The 21,942-nt window shown below is 45.2% G+C and overlaps 2 long non-coding RNA genes across 2 annotated transcripts; one reads left to right on the top strand and one right to left on the bottom strand.

Moving 5' to 3' along the window:
• Positions 1 to 2,754: 2,754 nt before the first annotated feature.
• On the top strand, positions 2,755 to 3,449 carry LOC135376051 (uncharacterized). Its single transcript, XR_010417509.1, has 2 exons — positions 2,755 to 2,917; positions 3,273 to 3,449. It is a non-coding gene; the product is annotated as an uncharacterized LOC135376051 (long non-coding RNA).
• A 1,611-nt stretch (positions 3,450 to 5,060) lies between these two features.
• On the bottom strand, positions 5,061 to 11,644 carry LOC135376044 (uncharacterized). The gene is made up of 2 exons (XR_010417505.1): positions 11,482 to 11,644; positions 5,061 to 5,257 (listed from the first exon to the last, which is right to left on the bottom strand). It is a non-coding gene; the product is annotated as an uncharacterized LOC135376044 (long non-coding RNA).
• Between the last annotated feature and the right edge of the window lie 10,298 nt (positions 11,645 to 21,942).

Raw genomic sequence — 21,942 nt, 5'->3', positions numbered from 1 at the left:
TGTTTGGTGTTGTTGTAGTCGCGCACGATCTTGGGAAGCGCGGAAACAAAGTGGTATTTTCCCGTTACTCTAAAATAACGGAATATTCTGTCGCGTAAAGTGCGTATCATGCGTTCTGCCTGCGATGCTTTGATTACTGGAGAGAAGGTCGAATACAAGTGTACCTTCTTTCGTGAGAGATACTCCTTGACGGTCTTGTTGTAGAATTCCCCGCCTCTGTCGCAAAAGATGCGTGTAGGTACGTTACCACCCCGAAAAAGTCGCATCATGGCCTTTTTCATTTCGGCGGGGCGTTTCGTCTTTAGCGGGAGGGTGCGCAGAAAGCGGGAGAGGGAATCAATCGCCACGAGAATGTAGCGGTAGCCACCGTTGAATCTCTTGTATTTTGAAAAGTCGGCGAGATCCATTTGCCACACGTCGTTGATCTTGAGCGCGATGATGCGTCTCCTATTAAATTTTCTTCTCACCGGATGGTGAAGGGTGTAGGCGTCCAGCTTTCTGAGAATGGCAAGAGCCTTCTTTTTGCTCAAGTGATGCGCTTTTCTATAACGTTCCACACCCCCCAAACCACCCTCTGGTTTCTCATATCCCTCCATAAGTCGTCCACGCAATTGAGGCTTGCTGCTGCTGCTGCTGCTGCTGCTGCTGAGACTCGCGAGGTTTGGGAAGGGAAATCAGGCGCAATAGTTTCGAGACTTTGGGGAACCAGGAAGGTTTCTTCCCCGTCTTACGTTGTAACAAATAATTAACGAGTTCGTAAACGGAGGAGTGTCTGATGGGCTTGCCCGACACGGAGACACAACCCTCGCTATCCCAGGAAATAACTTTTTTTAATTCCGAGACGACTCTTTCCGCTTCCTCTTCGTCAACCTCTGGAGAGAGGAGCGAATAGTCAAAGTCATTTGTAGCGTCGGACGTCTTGTTTTTATTGTCGTAGGGATCGAATCCGTACTGCTTGAGTATGCGGTACAGTGCCTGCAGTATGAGTTTCACTTTGACGTCGTCACTCTCCTTAGAAGAAAGAATATTTCCGATAGAACTGGTCACTTCAATTCTCTTGGCCATTGTCGAAAAGGTTCAACACGGCGGAAAGCAGGAGAGGAACCACCGACGAAAGAACGCCCTGCCCTCGCTGCTGAGACAGATAGTGCTTCAAACGTTGCGGATTCTTGTGAATCTTTTTGTATGCGAGCCGGCGTAAGAAGCGTTTGTGCTTCTTCAAACGCGCGAACGTATCTGGAGCCAACGACACTTTTCCGTTCAATACATTGAGACAAATTTCGGAGAGGTGTTTCATGTCGGAGGAGGAAGAACGTCTCAAGACGTGACGACGGCGCGGAGGGGGTAAAGTGGAAAGTACTTTGAGTAAAGTGAGATGAGGACGGAGATTCATTTCGGAGCGTAGATATATTGACGTTCTCCCGGAAAAATATTGCTACGCAACCTGTGGTCCTCGTGCGTATAGTTGTGAAGATCCACGAGTAAATAAGCGTGGGGTGACGACATCGCTTGTTTATATGCGTCCAGAAAATACTCTAATCTTTTTCTACCGAATAGCTGTTGGCCGAAATGTTCCATCTGGTGCACGCTGCGCACGGTGCGCCACAGGACGACGTAACTGGCGTTGTAGGATATAGTTCTAAAATGGCTACTGTTGAAAAAGATGTTTTGTACGAGTAAGAAGATCGACGCGTTGGCGTGGTGAGAACCCCGAATGAAAAGATCGGTCACCTCCTTCAAGGAATTGGCGTCGGTCATATGATCGTCGACGATGATGAGCGTGGCGCGCGACGTATCCCACTCGCGAGGTAGCTCCTTGGTAAATTTTACGGAGTCCCCAAATTCGTCCTGCATGCTCGGTGACGCATATTTCTGCACGTAGAATATTTGCGAGGGAGGCTTGTCCACGACGTTGTTCAGGTTCCTCAACACGTTCGTTACGAATGTGGATTTACCGCACATGGAGGGGCCACTTAAAATACAACGAAAAGGATGGCGGAAACGAAAAGGTTCGGGGTTAGACATGACGTGTGTGCACACGTTGCGCGAAGAAAAAGAAGAGACTGAGACTCGTAGAGAAATACATCGCTTTTATTTACACGACGTCGTCGTCGTCCTCTAGGTCCGAACTGCGTTCCCAATACAGATTATCCAGACTAAAGGTGGACTTTTTTCTCGTCAGTCTGTCCGCCGCTAAGATGCGGTCGAGCGTCTTCATCTTGTCCTGACACATTTCTTGACGTGCTTGCAACCATTCCAGGCGGTGGACTTGAAAAGCTTCCTCCACGATGCCGCGAATAAATTCGCGAAGTTCTTCGTTTTTTGTCTTTTCCTGGCGACGGCGAGAAACGCAGGAGAATAAACCACACATGGTGTTTTCCAAGTATTGGTCTGAATGATAACGCGCGGATAGCGCGCTCTCCCTTTATACGGCGCTTCCAAATAAAAAACGTAAAGAAATGGGCGTCAGAACGAAAGCGAATCCTCCACCACCACCGCCACCACCGTGCTCGAAGCGCATGCGCGAGACGTGAAGGGCGACGAGACCAAAACCGAAACGTCCGACGGCAGACGTGGAGGCGCTGCGAGCGCGCGAGACGTGAAGGGCGACGAGACCAAAACCGAAACGTCCGACGACAGACGTGGTGGCGCTGCGAGCGCGCGAGACGTGAAGGGCGACGAGACCAAAACCGAAACGTCCGACGGCAGACGTGGTGGCGCTGCGAGCGCGCGCGCGCGCGCGTGTGACGTATGCTCCGCGGAGAGGGCGCCAGATTCAGTTTTCTGTTTGCCTCTCGTCGGGTGCGGACGTCTGGCGCGTCGCTCGTATCGTGACCGTTGATGTGCTGGTGAACTCTTTAGTCATGTAAAGAAGATGGAGGGCGGTGTGTGTGCACACAGATATGCTTGGATGTCGGTGAGTTGTCGTTTTAATACTTCCTCTTCTGTTGACGCGTTTACCTACCCCCTAACTGCGATTACTTGTCAGCGTGTATTGGAGTAGTGTATGTTTGTCGATTTACCTTGTTGCGATTAGCAGAAAGTCTTCCCCTTGTTGTTGTTATTATTCTTGTCCGTGCATGCCCAAACATGTTCGCAATTCCCTTGTACGCCATTCTGTCAATGACCCTTGTTGCTATACTCGTCGGTGCATGCCCGCACATATTCGCGATGGTGAAAATTTTGTGTGTGTGTGTGTGTGCCTGTTTTCGCGCGTGTTTTCCCCTCGTTAGCACTTTTTTTGTTTTGTTTCTTTCTGCATTCCACGGAAGTCCCCATGATGACAGCGGTGCTGCCACCTGACGTGATGCTTTCCGACCTGCCTGGTGTGACGCTTTGCAAATGGCGGCGCCCATGGGCTGATGCTGTTACCGAACCTGGACTGACACATTAATGAATTGAATGTGTATAGTAATGACTTGAATTATTAAATGAGTTTAGAAAGTGCATTTATGCGTATGTGCGCTTCTTTTCGTGTGTCTCATTATAGAATAACACGACTTAACGATAATTTGATATTTTCCTCCTCTCTCTCTCTCGTTGGAATGAATAGTAATTGAATTTATTAATTGAAAATTATATTCTACGCTCTATTATCACATTCTTATGCGTGTATGAGCGATTTTAAGTGAAAAAATTGAAAAAAAAATTTTAAAAAAATTTGGTGGGGGTGCAAATTGCAAAATTGGGGGTAACAGGGGGGGTGAGAGAGGATGAAGGTGTCATGTTGCTCGTTAAGTCGTGTTTATCCAATACTACTGATAACTCGTGAATATCACTGTGAATTATCATGAATTTGAGTGAATTCGGCACGCTCTTCATATTGGTGCGGTAAAAAAGTGGCCTTTACTTGGCAAATTTCCGAGTTCAGTTTGCAAATATTTATATAATTAAACTTGGAGTACATGACATTCACATTAGGAGGTGGCAAAAACCTAATAGGAACAAATGCTGTTGACCTCATGATTCTAGGTGGCGTAGTTTTTTTATTATAACTCAATGACACGTTTCCTGGGACACCCTGTATATCCGGTAGTAATGTGATTGAAGATTGAAAAGCCGTTTAAGGCACTTCTCACGATACGAAGGAAAGTAATCAGATTTACCAGTACAAGAAAGCAGATATTTTTAAAGGCGAAATCAAATTAAGCAGCTTGAGCCTAACACATGAAACTCGCGTGAGTGCAGGAAATTTTATGATCACTCACAGTACACGCGAAAATTACATTAGCGGTAACAGATGCAAATCTTGAGGACAATCGGAGCCCAAAGCCTTGGATTCGGGTGGTCACAAACTCAGAAAGTGGATCGCTCAAATCCCAGAGAAATCAGGAACATTGAGTGCTAAGACTGGATCCCCTTAAATCACACTCGATGACTCGTAGGCACACAGAAATGACAGCTCAAATAAATATATCGCACTAATAGCAGACACGTGCCTTTGTGTGGCCTTGCTTTTGCTTGGTTGCTCTGCAGGTGCATTTCCTCATGGATGTCAAGGGCATCGTCGCAGCTGAAGCACACATATATTCTATCTGCCTTCGTGTTTGAAAAGATATCAGTCCTTTCGTGTACAATGTACTGAAAGTCGAGTGCAGTAGTGATGGGCGGTATGGATGTTGTCAATGTTCTTTAGTTTCACAAGTCTGTTCAAGGCCTTCTACAACACTCCACCTTCAGTACATTGTGCTGCCTGGGACGCTTCAACCTTGTGACTTCGGTGAGTCTTCATCTCAGGATTTAACAGAATTCGAATATTTCTGATACCGAAGCGAATACCAGTCGTCGCGCATTTAATCGGAACTACGAATTGAGAATGGAGAAAATTTCGAATATCAGGCTTTATTTCTATTTTTTTTCAAGCCAACCCAGAACATTCGAATTCAGAATCCGCACACGTAAAACGGATGTGTCAACGAGGGCAAACAAAGCCAGGCTTGCTTCATAGGTAGACCTGTATCCGACGCACATATTGCAGAATGAAATGGGACACTTTGGAGTGGTCTTAGCGCAATGAACTTGGTAAGACTTCCTTAAAGGAGAACTCAGCTGACCCCAGATCATTTATAGTGTTTTTTTTATTTTTTGCTACGGCACGTCCTGCAGCAAATAAAACGAACTGGTACAAAAGAACGAAGAGGGCAGTCGACCTGCAGTGCACGGGTGCAAGTCGTCTGTTCCTGGTACCTTCGAAGGACCCTCCATGTGGTAAGTCGTGGCGTCGCCTATTCCCGTGGCATGTGACTCGTACCGTAATCTGTGCAGACTGATACAAAGGAAAACATATAAGGTAGAGAGAGAATACAAAACAGGAACACAAAATTATGAAAACGGCATGAAGTATGGTAATTGAAAAAGAAAAAGATGACATGAAAAAGACTTTGAACTCTCGTCCGGAGCATCAGTCAGCGGCAGCCCTTGTTGCGAATCCATTGTACACACTTGGGATATTGCCTGTTGTTACAGGTGAGAGGCCAATTGATATGAATTCTATTTTCTCCTCCTGATTTTCGCTGCCGCTGACTTGATCAATTTGTGGTATCTGTGCAATTTTGTACCGATCTTTTGCAAACATGAGCACGAAAATCGACAAACTACTCACTGAGATGTTGGCCAAACTCGACGCGCTGCCTGCCTTACGCAAGGATATGGACGACATCAAACTCTCAATTGAATTTATGAGTTCAGCTTTTGACAAATTTAAGAACGATCTATCAGAAATGGCGGTAACCGTTCACAAGGTTGCAGAGGAAAACAAACATCTGAAAATGGAAGTAAAGAAAATGAAAAGTGAACTGGATAGAAACCAGAATGGACTTTATGAGCTGCAGCAATACGCCCGTAGTAATAACATTGCGATAAAAGGAGTTCCTTTTCGATCCAATGAATCAGTATTGTCGTTGATCCAAACAATGGCCTCCTATCTTGAGGTACCTCTATCTTCTGATGATATTGATGTTGCCCATCGTGTACCTTCGTCAGACCCGGAAAGGCCAAATATTGTTTGTAAATTTGTCAGTCGCACAAAAAGAGACAGTATCTTGTCGTCTGCCCGGCGGAAACGACCCACAATGCGCTGGGGCTTGAAGTTAACTTTCCTATTTATGTGAACGAACATCTCTGCCCCTACTACAAAAAGTTGCTAGGGCAGGCGATACAAAGGAAAAAACAATACAACTGGCGATACGTATGGGTTAAACGAGGCACTATCTTTGCACGCAAGTCAGATAATGCTAAGGCATTCATTATCAAAGGAGAAGGTGATCTGGCGTTGATAAACTGACTCTATGACGCCGAATCTCCGTGTGCTTGATTGCAATGACTGCCTCACATATTAGACTAACTCATGTCAATATCAAAAGCCTACGGGCTAATATTGACCTGCTATCTTGTTTTTTGATTTCGTATCCATGTGATATTCTTTGTTTGACTGAAACTTGGCTATACGAAAATGAACATTATGCACTTCCTGGTTATTCCTTTGTTGGAGTGTCCCGGAAAACACGAGGTGGTGGAGTCGGGATTTATGTAAAGAACACTCTTAGTTATTCAGTTTGTACAGAACTTAATTTCAACATCAATAACGGCTGTTAGGCTCTGTTTATACAATTACTGAACAAAATTGTAGTGGGAGTCATTTACAAGTCTCCCAGCCTAAATGTCAACCATTTCCTTGAACAAGTTGAGGAGCTATTTGCCCGGGTTCACCCAAGCGGGAACCGCACGTACATTTGTGGTGACCTTAATATTGATTGGTTAGATGTGGGGTCTTCTAATGCATTCCGTTTATTATTAAGTTCATACGGGTACAGAAACTTAGTTGCAGCGCCCACTCGCGTAGTCTCAGGGTCTGCCACTTTAATTGACTATATTATATCTGACGATAATAGTAGCGAGAACTACGCTGAAGTTGTGGAGGAATTAATTACCGATCACTTTCCTGTGAGCACTTTAATCCCTGTTACCATAACCGCACCTTCACGCGCTCCAGTAAAACCCTCTCGACGGATTAATTACTCTCTGTTACGAGAGAAAATTGTCGGATTTTTTAGCCATACTCAGTATGAGGGTAATGCTGATGACATATGCCAGTCTGTCGTCTCACTAATTCAAAAAGCAATAAATGAGGCTAGTGTTCACACACGCGGTGGTTATTACGATAGGCCGTTATGCCCGTGGATGACAGCTCCCATCTTAGAAATTTTGAGAGAAAAAAATTATTGGGCACGTAAGTTCAAACGGGATAATCAAAATCAGCACTTCAAAAATAAATTTAGTTATTATCGTAATATCTCGGTTAAGATGCTCCGAGAGCGTAAACGTGAATATTATTGTCAGTTAATACGGACAAGCAGTAATCCCCGTCTAGTATGGCGGATTATAAATGAGGCTATGGGAAAGAAATTGCCAAAGCAAGTACTGCCTACGACGACTGATGATCTGACCTTATTGTGCGAGCATTTTAATGGGTTCTTTGTTAACTTGGGCTCTTCACGTGGAAACTACATTGGCAGTGTCCCATGCCATACTCATAATGACAATGAGAATACGTTTGCACTGTTCGGTGTTACTTGTGACGATATTCTCAAGGCTATAAATAAGTGTTCTGATAATACTTCGCCTGGCAGTGACAATATCACTATGAAGGTAATACGGCAGAATAGAGATATCCTATGTCCAGTGCTGGCTACAGTCTTTAATTCTTCTATTGCTGAGGCTCGCTATCCAGCTATCTTGAAAACTGCTAGAGTGGTACCAGTATATAAAAATGGCGACTATAATAATTTAACTAATTACCGCCCAATCTCCGTGTTAAGCGCGCTTAACATAATTGTCGAAAAAGTACTATTCTCTAGATTAACAACTTTCTTTGAAAAACACAATATAATCAGCCCAAACCAACATGGGTTTCGCAGGTCGAGGTCCACAGCTACTGCTGTACTTTCAGCAACTGAAATTATCAACAGTACTATTAATAGAGGTGAATACTGTGTTGGCATTTTTTTTAGATTTGAAGAAGGCCTTTGATACAGTTCAACACAATATCCTCCTCGCTAAATTGTCTAAATATGGTATAAGAGGCCACTCTTTAGAGTTTTTCTCCAGTTACCTCAGCAATAGAACACAAACTGTATCTATTGCCGGGCACCACTCTTCGTCACTCTCAATACATACTGGCGTCCCCCAGGGCTCGGCCTTGGGACCTTTGTTCTTTATTTTGTATGCAAATGACTTCCCTAGTGGAATGTCTTCAAATTGCATTATGTATGCTGATGATACGGCGTTGTTTTTTTACTAGCAAATGTATAGATACAATTCGAACCAACATTGCTTCTTTTATGCCATTGCTTCTCGAATGGTTAGAAAACAATGCCCTTGAGTTAAATATATCGAAGACAAAATACATAGTATTTCGTTCGCATCGTAAAAGTGTTGACTTATCAAAATTTAATATTATCATCAAGGGCTTACCCATCGAACGCCTTAATAGTATTAAGTACCTGGGTGGTGTGCTAGACTTCCATCTTAACTGGAAGCCACATATTTCACAAGTATGTTCTAAGTTATCTCAAGCGTGTGGTGCTTTGTACAGGGTGAGCAAAATCTTCCCTCTGGCTGTCTTAAGAACTCTGTATTTCTCATTAGTCCAATGTCACCTCTTATATTGCGTTGAATCATGGGGGAACACTTATAAAACTTACTTAAGACCCATTGAACTTCTTCAAAACCGTATAATTCGCACAATATTGAATGCACATCCTAGGCAATCATGTCTACCTTTGTATCAAACACTGCACATTCTGCCATTTAACACACTGTGTTTTGAAAGGACTGTATTGATGATCAGGAAATGTATTATTACTGAAGGGCTAGTTCTAGGTCTTCATTTTTCCTCTGTAACTGGCACCAGCCGCTGTGTGTTAGGGCATCATCTCTTAGTACAACAACAAGCGAATCAGCATGGGATGCGTACTTTACAATATCAAGGTGTAATTAAGTGGAATTCCTTACCACTATCTGTAATTTCATCTAGGAACTTTAAATTAGCATTACATAGGCACTTACTTCACAGTACTGGTCTTGAATCAATATAGATAACACTGTTTAGGATTTTTGTGACTATATTTTTAGTGTAGTAGTATTGGGGTTCAGTGTATACTGCTGTCATATATTTGTTTGACATGTTTCTACGGATCGCACTAGCTTCGGCTATGATCCGGATGGCCTTTCAGCCTTAATGTATCACTTTTATGCTGTCACTGAAATAAATAAAAAAATTGGCACATGCATATTTTGTGGTATTCGATTAAACATTTTTTTTAAAGACTCGTTCAGGATTAAAATTCTAATTGATCCACGATCTCCTAGTAGTACCACCGACACTGTAGAAAAATATGTTGCGTCGCCTTCACAAGTGCAGCATATTGAGACATGTAAGGTCAAGCCGCATGACCTAGTTGGTGTTCAGGTATAGAACTTTAAAACTGAACGCTGGTGCAGGCTCTGGTTGTCGCACTTCCCGGTGCCATCCAGCAGGTCGTGAAAATTCGACTAGAGGCAGGCATTGGTATAAGTAGGCAAAACATGATCAAGGCCGGGCTGTGTGGCGGTAGATTTTAAAAGCGATAAAAACCCCAGAGTAGGGGACACAAGGAGACGACACATACACCAAGCACTGACTGACTGACAGACTTTTAATGCATGCTTTAGACATACGCTTAAGTACATTACTGCTCTCAGCGACCCCTAGTGGAAGCAAAGGCAGGCATACTCAAATACCGTTATCCCATGAGCAACCAAGCAACCCCCCCCCCCCCGCGCGAGACCCCGTCCTCCTGTTAGTTTTTAATGAACTGATCCGCAGCCGGAACAACTCCTTACATGTTGAGTTAGCTTACCATGGCCCTTTGCTTTCGAAGCTCAATGTTCCATCAGACGCACATTAAGTCGAGGAAGGTAGTTGTTGATCTTAGCGAGAGTAGGGAGCACCCGGAAATAGCTCAGTGACTCAGAGTCAATTACAGAACGACGGAGCCCTCAGGTCTGTACATGGTTGCGCATATGGTTGCAGTATGCGGAGCAGATTGGACGGTATTGGCGACAGATTTCCAAGCGACAGCGAAATTGTGTCCTCGACGAAACTCGGTACTGGAGAAGAGCAGTGGCACATACACTGAAAAGTACCTCTACGATTCAGTAGTAAGTATTTGCAAAAGCATTCGGGCGATTCCCCATACAAGATTTCAACGGGTGACGTGCTCTACAGCACCTGTAGAGGCGCGTATGCCCGCGTTGTGCACTGCGTCTAGTGCTTTCAATAGGGAAGGTCACGCCCATTCATACGCTGCGCTTCCATAGTCAATTAGTCAGTCATTGAGCTGGCGAAGCAGTTATAGGTTGTCAATAATATTTGCTTATCTGCGCCTCACCACTTCTGCGACAGCAACCTTAGAAAGTTCCCTCATCATCTTCTTTTTGAGGTAGGTGATGTGAGTGGTAAAATAAAGTTTGCTGTCGAAGATTATGCCCGAAAAACTGAACTCACTCAAAGTGTTCCCAGCCAGATGTAGTGATCGCTCAGCTAATACTCAATGCTTCCTTGAGAATACGGCGCACACATATTTTTCTGGTGAGAACCTGAAGCCATTCTCTTCGGCCTATTTACACAGATTTACTGTCAGCTGTATCTGTCTCTAGTCGAGTAATTGGATAGACGATTTGCATGATATAGGGATATCATCCACGGATAGGGAGTACCGGACACTTGGTGGTATGGGTATTGCTATTGAGTCTATCCTCAAAACGAATACAGAAGTGCGATTCTTAGTATGGATCCTCGCCGGACACCATTTTCTTGCACATATGCATTGGAGTTTGTCGTTTCAAAACGTATTCGTGATTGAAGCGTTTAATGCGCCTATGAATGCGAGGTCGTGTCGTACGCACGCTCCAGGTCGTAAAACACAGAGGCAGAATTAGTTCTGACGAAAAGCCTATCGAACTGGCGTTTCCCATCGCTACGAGCGATCAACGGCACTTCACCCTGACCGGAAACCACTCTGATATTTATTAATGAATTAATTCCCTCCAAACACACGGATTAACCTCGGGTCCATCACCCGCTCTCATGTTTTCCCTACGTAGCTTTTCAGCGCAGTTGGCCTAAGCTCTGGAGGGGACTTTATTTCGTTTCAAAATGGGAACCACCTCAGCTAACTTTCCGTATAGCGGCAGAGTCCCTTCGTGCCATCAAGACTGAGCAGTAATAGTAGTAATTTGTATTACAATGGTTTTACTGTAACACTTTTGTTTACAGAAGTTGTATTAAGTATTGTAATACTCATTCTACGAAAGTATCTGTACAGCTTGGGACAAAAGTTTACGGAACAGCGGAATGTGACATTTCTCCACTTGAGCAGCACCCTAGCAGAAAACGGGAGCAGACACACATACTACAAGATGAAGAGAACAGTTGGTCACCTGTTATTCAACCTATCCTTGCAGGTATGACGGGGTCGGTCCGATGAAGAAGCAGATGGACGTAGCCTCACACTAGGACGGTGCCGGTAGAACTGCTGTGCCAGCGCCGTAGCGCGTGGCAGCAGAGGCACGTCTTCGTCATCACGCACGGGCCGCCACATCACTACCCCCCTCAGACGCGAAGCGGTGTAGAGCTGGCAGTTGAGGGCCACGTCGATACATGAAGAGGAGGAAGACGGGCGACACGTAGTAGAGGGACTGCTGGCCTTGCGTCTTGTGTTTGGGCAGAAGAGCTGGCTGGGAGGGTTCCAGGGGCGAGCCGAAGCAGAGAGCACAGTAGGCAGGTAGGCAGAACGTAATGCAGGATGGAGCGACAGAACCGCGACCGGTTCGTGAGCGGTGAGCTCGTAGTGTCGCCAAGAAGAGTGCCGGGGAGGACCATCGCGAAGCACGGGGAGACCGGGAGTAGAACTCGGTGGCCTCCGTGCGTGTCCCCGGTGTCTCTTGAGCGCCATTGGATGGGCTGCCAGTACCCTGTATCGATGCCCAAGCACTTTCGTTTGGTGCGAAGGCAAGGCGGGCAGAGTTCTTGGGGCTCGCATAACGATTAGGATGGGGGTCATGCAGCAGAGGCGGCGTACCGCGACCGGTATGGGAGCGTGATGCTCGTGAAGGTGCCGCTGGTGGAAGCCCGAGGAGTGCCATCGCGAAGCATGTGGCGACGTGACCCATAGTGAGAGACAATGGCGATGTGAGCTGAGTAGATGAGCGAGCTAGGTAGAAACATGGCGTTGCGCGGCCGGGCGTTGCGATGAGTGGAGCCGCGGTGAATTGACGTCGTCGCCTAGCGGTTCCTCGGTAGAACGATGCCCCTTACCTTCGGAGACGGCTTCAGAAATTTGGGATGGTACTGGGCCGAATTATGCCGAACATGGTGTTCGTTGTTTGGGTCACTAAATGTAGAGGAGGTGGTGTTCCCCTACATGAGTCCTGACCGGCGATGATGGAATGTCCCAGCGGGCAGATGGACGTAGCCTCACACTAGGACGGTGCCGGTAGAACTGCCGTGCCAGCGCCGTAGCGCGTGGCAGCAGAGGCACGTCTTCGTCATCACACACGGGCCGCCACATGTTTTTCCCTCGCAGCTCATGCGACGTTTATACATGCTTCACCTGTGCTGCTGGACGTCACTGGTCACGTGAGGCTATTAACGTACGTCACGAAGTCGCCTGGTTGTGTGATGCGCTCTTTTCAAGGGGCGAGGAATTTTTCAAAGGTGTGCGGAGAGCCCTGGCTCTGTAGGTCACCTACAGATTTTTAGATACAAACGCAGCCAGGTACTATTCCCTTACAGCAAATCTCGAAACGAGGTTACTGCGCGCATTTCTGCATTTTTCTAGTTCATCGGCCCTTATGAATATGAATAGTCACATTTAGTCGTCTAAATCAGGGTGTCCAGTAAAGTCACTCTTGCTGGCAGTTAAACCATAGATGGTCGCACAACTTCGAACGGCTCGTTTTCTTTTAGCATTTTTAATAATAGACCGAATGGACATGCACTTCGAGACAGTCCCTCTCACAACAGGTTAAAATGTAACCGCATAAACAACAACGCCGTTCGAGAACGACCGTCTCAACTATTACAGGAACTAGCTATTTCATTATTTATCTCTTTTGAGAATCCCCCATTCAAGGTATTACTAGTATTACTCCTATAGTATATACAAGTAATATTGCTTTGCATTATAATACCTCAAAGTGAATCTATGATGTATTAGTATTATAATGACATACACATGCCATACACTGTTAAAGAACTCAAGGAACGCTTCCTTTGAACTGGACTTAAATTACGAATGGTTTCGTAATGTATTTCATCTGGACCTGGTGGCCAGGACTTGTCAGGACTCTCTGTAGTTCTGAACGACTGAAGTTTGTATTATATGGTTCATCGTTCTCCTTGCGTGGTTTCATTTTCTTTTTTCTTTTTTTTGCGGCAGATTGTTTATGTTTGAAGAATTTTTTCAAAACATCATTTCCATCATTTTCAATCATTTCCATCAAAACGCGACGATTGCCCGTTTCAATGCCCTCTAACTCTTTCTGCGGGAAGGTTTTCCTTGTGGCCTTAGTCACAGGCCCAAAACCAGTAAGCGCAACCTCCACAACCTGATATGGGACCGGATCGGGTACACACACTACCGTCACTGTGATTAAGTTAGGTTCCATGGAAACCATCTCAATCTCCTGCCCTTTCACAGTGACCGAATGGAGGGCCTTTATTGTTTGAGCGGCCTGCTTCGATTTCACTACGAGGGTGCTTGCGCGGCCGCCCAAATTACGCATAGTTTTCACGATCTTGCCGACTTTCTTCACTAAAGCGATCAGGAAGTCGACACGGGACACATTAGAGGGCAGTGTCAGCGAAAAATCTAGCGGCCTGGTGGCCGTGGTTTGGTCGGGATCGTGGACCAAGCATCTAGACAACTCACACCACTCACATGTCAAACAGACTCTCGAAAGGGGGAAGCATGTCGAAGAGAAGGAAATAAACTCACACAAAGAAACACAAACTTACCAAAAGGAGAAACGAATCTAGCACACTCAGAGCGCGGAGGGAACGCGTCCAGTTCGCACGCGGAAACAACCTGCTTTTCCGCTGCAAGCAGAAGGTGCGCTCGAATTCGGACTGTGTACGGCGCTGCCCCGCCATCCTTGTGAACTTGATGTTCGCATGCCGCGTCGCCCTGATGATTTGCCTCAAGATCGAACAGCGAGCTCTGGGTCACGAGGAGTTTCGTCGTCGGTGGAAGAACCACCACAACGTCTTCGTGCTCGCGCGGAGTGAATTCGTGGTCAAGTTCTAAAGAGGCAGTGGCTTAATGACAGCTGTGACTTTGTGTAAATTTGTGTAGAGCAGAGGTGCCTGTCTTCATACGATCATCTTTTAAACAGTGTGTAATATGTGATATATTTTTATAAGTATACAGGTATACTTTGCGTATAGCTGCTTTTTAGGTTCTGGTACTTTCGCTTTACTGTTGATTACCATTGATTCCGAATTTGTGATGAATCACAGTTGACGGTTTGCGCGTTTCGGTTCTGGCCAGAACGTTCCTTTTGCACTGATATGCGTTGATGTATTGCCAACTGTAGGATGTAGGATTTCGCTGCCCACATCATATTTAAAAAAATAGCACTGCTGTAGTTCCAAAAACGAAGAGTAGGATCACTAGTGCTAGGCATACAGTACCACGGAAATGGCGATGCAAAACATCTCACAGGAGCCTTCATTGGGCCTGTGTTCTTTGTCTTTGCCGTTGGCGACGTCATGGTTTTTCAATTTTGCTTTACTGTTTATTCAGTTAGATTACAGATCTAAGAAAATATCTTCCAGGAACAGCACTGCAAGCGGTTCTGCCCCGACGACCTTGTTATCGGCAGCGTGTTCCACCACGCAAAGACACGGTCCACCCAGGGACGGACCGCGTTATCACGGTGATCTTCTCCAAATATGAAGGACCGGCTCCCTTTCGCTTCCTCTCACCGCCAAAGATCAATTAATTAGATTAAAGCGTGTATTGGCATGAAATGGAAAGCCGGCCACAGGGGCTAGCTCATTGCAGAATTTGAAATGTTACGAAATGTCGAGTGATGTATTGTCATCAAGCAGGAGAGCTACCTATGGAGGTAGGCTCCTTTACACTAGACGAAATGTGTGTATTGGCATCGGGGCGGAAGACCAGCCGAAATGTCAAGTGTGTATTGTCACTAGAGTCACTAAATAAGCTACGCTTCAGAGTACCGACACTGAGCCGCCATGTTGTTTCGAATGACCTCCAGCGCCATCCATTTAGCGCTCTTCGAAGTGTTGTCTTCTTCCACTGCTGAACTTCACCTTCATCTATTTCTACTGCCAAAATAGAGGTGGGGCTGGAGGTCATCCGAAACAACATGGCGGCTCTTTTTGCCTCAGTGTCGCCGTAAACGCAAATTGGGTTCTCACGACTGCGACGTATCATTAGCGCCTGCTATACGAGTTTGCTGGTGCCGCAGAAGTGTCAACAATCAAAGCGGTCGCCTCTCCAGATCCTTAGCGATATACGACGACGACGACGACGGCGGCGGCGGCGGCGGCGATTGACTTTTCAAAATCAAGTAAATGTGATGTTGGTGACATGGTCTGGCTCAAGCTATCCCCTCTAATTTCTTCCTTTTTGTTATTTTGCTGGAATGACCCCTGTGCCTGATGTCCTTAGGTATCATGGAACGTTCGCAAGAACCCTAGGTGCAAAAAAAAAAAGGTTGTACTCCTTGGCGTACTGACAAACACGTACGAAATGAGATGCCACTCCATTTAGAATTATTACTGCCTCAACGCTTGCCTCTGCCTCATCGTCACTGCAATGCAGAAGATACACACTATCGTCTGTTTTAGCAAATGAGCAGCATTCTATCTAAAAGGTACGGTAAGGGAAGCTGTAATAGCAAAGGCTCACAACGTCATACAAGTCACCTCAAGGGAACCGAACGATTCACTTACCATGTTTTCCAAAGCGTTGCCGTTAAGACTTGCCGTTAAGACTGATGTGCAAAAACTATATATTTGTTCCTAAGCCAACGAAGCTGAACACATGAGCGCCAGCGTACACCACCAGTAGGACGATTCTTGTTCGTCGGTGTCGTTCTAAATTCCGGTAACGCCGGGTATAGGTTTGTGAATTCTTTGATTTTACATTATGTCTATGATGTCTATTTACATTACGGGCCGGCCTCGGTGGCTCAGTTGGTAGCGTGTTCGCCTTCTGATCCCGAGATCGCGGGTTCGAACCCGGCCGAGGACGCCAGCAACTTGGTGGCAGGGTATAAGTTGCTTAGACACGACGTCTTCCGCGAGGGACGTTAAATACGGGGTGCCGTGTGATGAGCTTTCATGGCACGTTAAAGAACCCTCAGGTGGGCAAAAGCAATCCACAGACCGACCGCTGTGGCGTCGCTCATGATCTCAGTTGTCTCGCGACGTAAACACCCAATTATTATATTACATTACGGGCAAATGATGATAACGTTCGGCAAAAACAAAAATGGAAGCTTCGGCGTTAACGTACAAATTATGGTCTATACAGTCTGGCCTTTACCTTAAATAGACTCCTTGAACACGGCATTGAAGTTGAGCCATCTAATTTTCTCGGGTTGCAGTCACCTCTGGAACCGTGATAGTGTGTTTTATATGTGTAGTGTGTATATGATTACTGGGCATTGTTTTCTTGTTATTGCGCTAGTTTGAAGGCTAAACTTTGGCATTCTTTCTTATTGTGTTGGTTCAAAGTGTAAACTTTGGGGATCGGAACCTGTCAAGCTGCCCTACAGTTTTTTTCCCATCTCCACATCCTAATTGAATTGAATTCAATCATTGTGTTCGTCTTGAAATGGCCTTTCTTCGCATATCGAGTACACCGTAATAGTGCACAAATTAGGGCAACGCTCCCAACAGTCTTTTTGTGAAGGGTGTCTACGGAAAACGCGTAAATTCGAAAGCACGCATCCCATATATTCCCACTCGTGACATCGTTCATTTTACTCACAAACGTTCATCATGGCTACTCAAAACAGCACCTAAAAAAGAAAGAATGCTTCAGAGATGGTCGAAGTTACGTTGCTAACGACGTTGAGTTACGAGAACTTCGACCATCCCTGGAGCGATTTTTTCTTTTTTTATGTGCTGTTTTGAGTCGTCATGATGAACGTTTGCGAGTAAAATCAACGATGTGAAGAGTAGGAATATATGTGATTAGCGCTGTTAAATTTTTACGCATTTTCCATAGATATCCATCACAAAAAGACTGTTGGGGGCGTTGCCCAAATTCACAATACGACGTACTCGCTATGCGAAGAAAGGGCATTTCGAGACGAACACAATTATGTAGATTACTTTCGGGTATCACAACTGAGGAAGGAGTTATGAGGTTCCCAAAACGTACCATATTTGCGAGGCAAACTTGCGATTTTTCGTCTCCTGGAAGGCAAATCTTACGATCTTCACAGATTAGGATGCAATGCTACCCACCCCAGACAATACGTGGGAAAAAAGGAAAGAAAAAGTAATAAGCTCAATATATGAAATGGTTATGAAGATGCGTGGTGTCAAGCTGCGTAGGAAGCTCACATCTGAAGGAGAATTCATTAAAAAATAACCACCAATTATTTTCAAGTACTTTCAGCGCCAATATACCTGGATAGAGACAAGGCTTTAACATGTTTGAAAGAAAAAACTGAGGAGGTCGACCCGACCACCCTGCCTGATCCGGCGTGCAATCTCATGGAACCATGAACTCTAAGGATAGGTTACTTAGAAAGTTAACTAAGCCGCAGCAGCAGAAGTTACAGCTGCAGCCGATTTGTCGCAGTAGTGCGTTTTCACAGTTACAGCAATTTTTTTCCCAATGTAACTCCATGCAGTTCCCGAGTAAATACACCTCACAAAAATCGATTTTAGCGCCTGCATGCCCCGCTACGTTTGCGTCACGTGTTTGTTATACAAAACCATCAGTGCGTTTTCTTCGGTTTTTCTTTAGTGTCTGTCGCGGATAAGGTCCCAGCATTTCGGACAAAACACCTTTCTTTTTATGCTGAAAACTTGTTCACCAGCAGATCTGGAGGTTTCTCGCCATAACCTTTTGAGAGATGACAAGACGACGCTTGGAAAGTGACGCGGGGCATGACATCGCACTACCTGACTATTTTAAAAGGGCACTAAAGTCTAGAAGTGTTCCCCAGGAATAAAAGATGACATTACCTTGACACCAACACAAAAGCATCGGGATGGTCGATCTCTCGCGCTGACGGGACAAATCAAATGTGGCGATCAATGAGAGCGCCCCGCGTCCCTGGCCCCCATGGAACCATGAGAGATGGAAAGGGTAAATGCAGGTTCTCTCCCTCATAAACCATGAACGACGCCACCGATGAATCCTGCTCCATTTGTGTTGGCGTCACGGTAAAGTCACATTTCGCTCCTCGAGAAGCGTTTTCGAAGCGAAGAGTTTTCGCGCTTTAGTGACGCTTTGACTCAGTCAAATTTGCAGCTGCGTTCACCAAGAGTGGCAACAATAAGCACAGTTGCAAGTTACCTTTCCAAAAATCCCAAGCAGCACACAATATTGGGTCCATATTGGCTAGTCATTGGCGATATGGGTCCAATATGGGGCCCGTTTCGCCAAGATTTCCACGATATTGGCTGAAACTGGGCAATGTGGGCCCCATATTGCCCAGTTTGAGCCAGTATTGTGAACATCCTGGCAATGTGGGCCCCATATTGCCCGTGTAGACCCCATATTGACTGGAAATACTGAAAATGGTACGTACCCGTGTTGCACAAATGCGCAAGCAGCACGGCAAGATTGGACGTTGAAGCGTGTGATATGCCCAATTCAACACGCTGTTACATCAAACAACTTCCCACAGATGATACGCATTGTTCGAAACAGTCAGCATACGTGGCAATCCCATTGTAACGTTCACTAGAACTCGACAACTCAACTTTCCACTAACTGGAAGCAGCCGCCATCTTGCTTCGCGATGCCAATGGTAGTCGGTCGAACCGACTGAGAGCGAGCGTGGTCGTTTGAGCGAAATTACGCGTCCTACAACTAATGCGCATGCGCGACAGTCGGATCGGACGTTTCATATGGGCTAGAATATTGCTGGTTCCTGTAATGATAACGGAATTGCGGCAGGTCAAGTAAAAGACACAATGTTTGATAGGAAGGGATGGCTCTTCTGTTGAGTTGTGTTCTTTCAAGTTGCTGCAAGCAGACTGAGTTGCTCTGGGGTATGTCCGTCACTGTCACGAAAGTGTTTCGCTCCTTTGTGCGTTCGGCGCGGGTTGGAAAATTTTGGGTCATAGACTATTGCGATCCCAATGAAGGCTTCTGAGTGATGTTTGGCATAGGCAGTTCCGTGGTGCTGCCAGTGTCTTTCAGCAAGATGGGCGTAGCTCCCGTTCTTCGTGTCTGGGCCGATGCAGTGTTGTTTTTGTAATTGTTTGCGACGTGGATCAATGAGATCTGCAGAAATGAGAAAGCAAAACGAAGAGAGAAGTAATATCAATGGTGGATATTTAAAGGTCAGATATGCCGATTTTGAAGTGCCGCAGAACTGAGCGATACTCGCGCTGTGTGTTCGATAGCGAAGACTGAATATGTGTGCGAAATATCTTGGTCCAACAGTTCGTAGTTTTTTAGAAAACATTTTTTTTAGTTCTCAAGCCCTCTCGTCAGATCGTCGGCAAACCCAGCGCACTGGCGCACCGACGTCACTGCTCTCGGTTTATTTGTCTTTGGCTTGGCATGAACTCTTGGCTTGGCCGCTTGGCTTCTTTCGTTTCGTCCTCTGTGCAACAATTCATCGGAGCATTCAAGTGTTACTAATTATAAGCTGCCAAAAGACCAAGCAGTGCGAAGCTCTTGGCTGACAGTGGTGCCTGCTAATTTCCACTGCAAGGATTTCGTCCACGAATGTTATCATAGGTTACGCGCGACTCCAGAGGCAATTTGGAATATCGGCACGAAATCGTCTGATGAAAGCCTGAGGTGCCCGACGCACAACATTCTGAACGTGCCACGGAGGATCAAGGCAAAAAACGAGAGCAAAAAAGGTGAGTCGAAGTTCAGATATCAAAAATAGCAAGCTTAATGAATCGATTGTGCAGCTGTCCTACTGTGCTTACTATGATATAACCAGGATTAAAAACACAATAGTATTGATAATCTAACTTATGAATTATCACAGGTGCACGCTGAAGGCGGAAATGAAGCAGGATCTGGCTTGCATCTGGTGCATGAAGAAATTGCTGACACGTTAGTTGCAGTCTACCTCCACCAACAGGTATGACAATGTGATGTTATAATTTGAGTATTCACCTATGTTCAACTTTTCATGTGCGCTCGCATGCAGACATTTTGACACCACTTTTAAATCTGTCCTCAAAATTACAACCAGTGCTCTCAGGGTGGAAACCAAAGGTCGCCATTCCGATTAGCTGCTATCTCCCAGCTCAAGCACTTTTGCTGTCTGGACACTGGTTCCTGTGGATGGGGTGTTACAAGCTTCACTGTCTGATATAGAAGGTACGCTACATTAGTTCAGTTAATTTGTCTTTTGCACATTTTTATTACTGTTACCTGGATTACTGTTGGACATACAATCCTTTCTGACACGCAGAAGCTGACGTCGCCTCTGATCACGTATTAGAATTTTCAGTGTCATCAACGTCCATTGAGGAAGGTGCCTTTACTATCTGTGAATATTTAATTGAAGAAGGGCCCAGAATTCATGGTAACATTGTCTACTTTTATTAATTCACTGTCTGTGTTCTGGGAGCTAAGAAAAATGGAAAATGTCACAACTTCACACTGGATGTGGTACTGGATTGACATGTAAGCTAAAATACCTGGATTCTACAATAATTGTGTTGAACTTGGTGCATTACCGTGGGCAATGCCACATTTACATTTTTAGTGGGTCCGGTGCACAAATACTGTGTGCATACTGCATACATACATACTGTTCGATAGGCAAAAATACCTGAGCAGTGCTGTGTAGTCTTTTTACCCAAAGTCCTTACTCTTACTGCAAAGTCACAGTACGTAGAACAGCAATGTGCAGGTATGCTGCGATACAGATTCACAACAGAAAGAAGACTGTTGAGAGCATCTAAATTTTAATGAGACGAGACTTTCGTGCACAAGGCTGCTCTTGTTAATGTCTAACATGAAGTTACAAAATCCCAGAATATATAAAACATGTTGTAATGTAGAGGGCGAGGGTTGGTACAGACATAAAAATAATTATACAATCATATATAATAAAATAAAAAGGGGGTACTACTTCCCCCTCAACTCAACAACTCAATTCGACAACTCAATAACTGTACTTGTTCTCTACCTTACAACATGTCTTATATATCTTGAAATTTTGTAGCTTGACGTTAGACCTCAAGAAGTACAGCCTTCTGTGCGAAAGTCTTTCTGTTGAGCACAATCATTATAAAGTAAATATGACTATCCATTTCTTGTCAATAAATGCTATTTTTCTCTGCAGTGATGAGCAACCATTTGGACACATGCCAGAAAGGGAGTCTCTCTGGGATGACAAACCCTCATCACCTCAAGAGGATACAGTGGTTGATGAATGGTTCATGTTCTCAAGCACATGGAAACTCAACAAATAATTCATGAAAAAGCCAGTCAGTGCTAGCCCCAGGAATTGAACGTGGACCGTCCTGATGTTATATTTCAGGCACTCATTGACTTTTGATGAATTACTTGCTGACTTTGTCCCAAGGTGGAGCTCACCACAGCTCATTTGCCTATCTGTTAATGTTGCGGTGTGTGTTCTGTTTTTTCTCTTTCTGTGTTCCAGACTCAGAACAGTTACTTTGAATCAGGTCAGGTACGTTTC

This window comes from Ornithodoros turicata, chromosome 1 (genome assembly GCF_037126465.1).
Source record: "Ornithodoros turicata isolate Travis chromosome 1, ASM3712646v1, whole genome shotgun sequence".
NCBI classification, from domain to species: domain Eukaryota; kingdom Metazoa; phylum Arthropoda; class Arachnida; order Ixodida; family Argasidae; genus Ornithodoros; species Ornithodoros turicata.
Note: the sequence above shows the minus strand (reverse complement) of the source record. Positions and strands in the feature narration are given on the sequence as shown.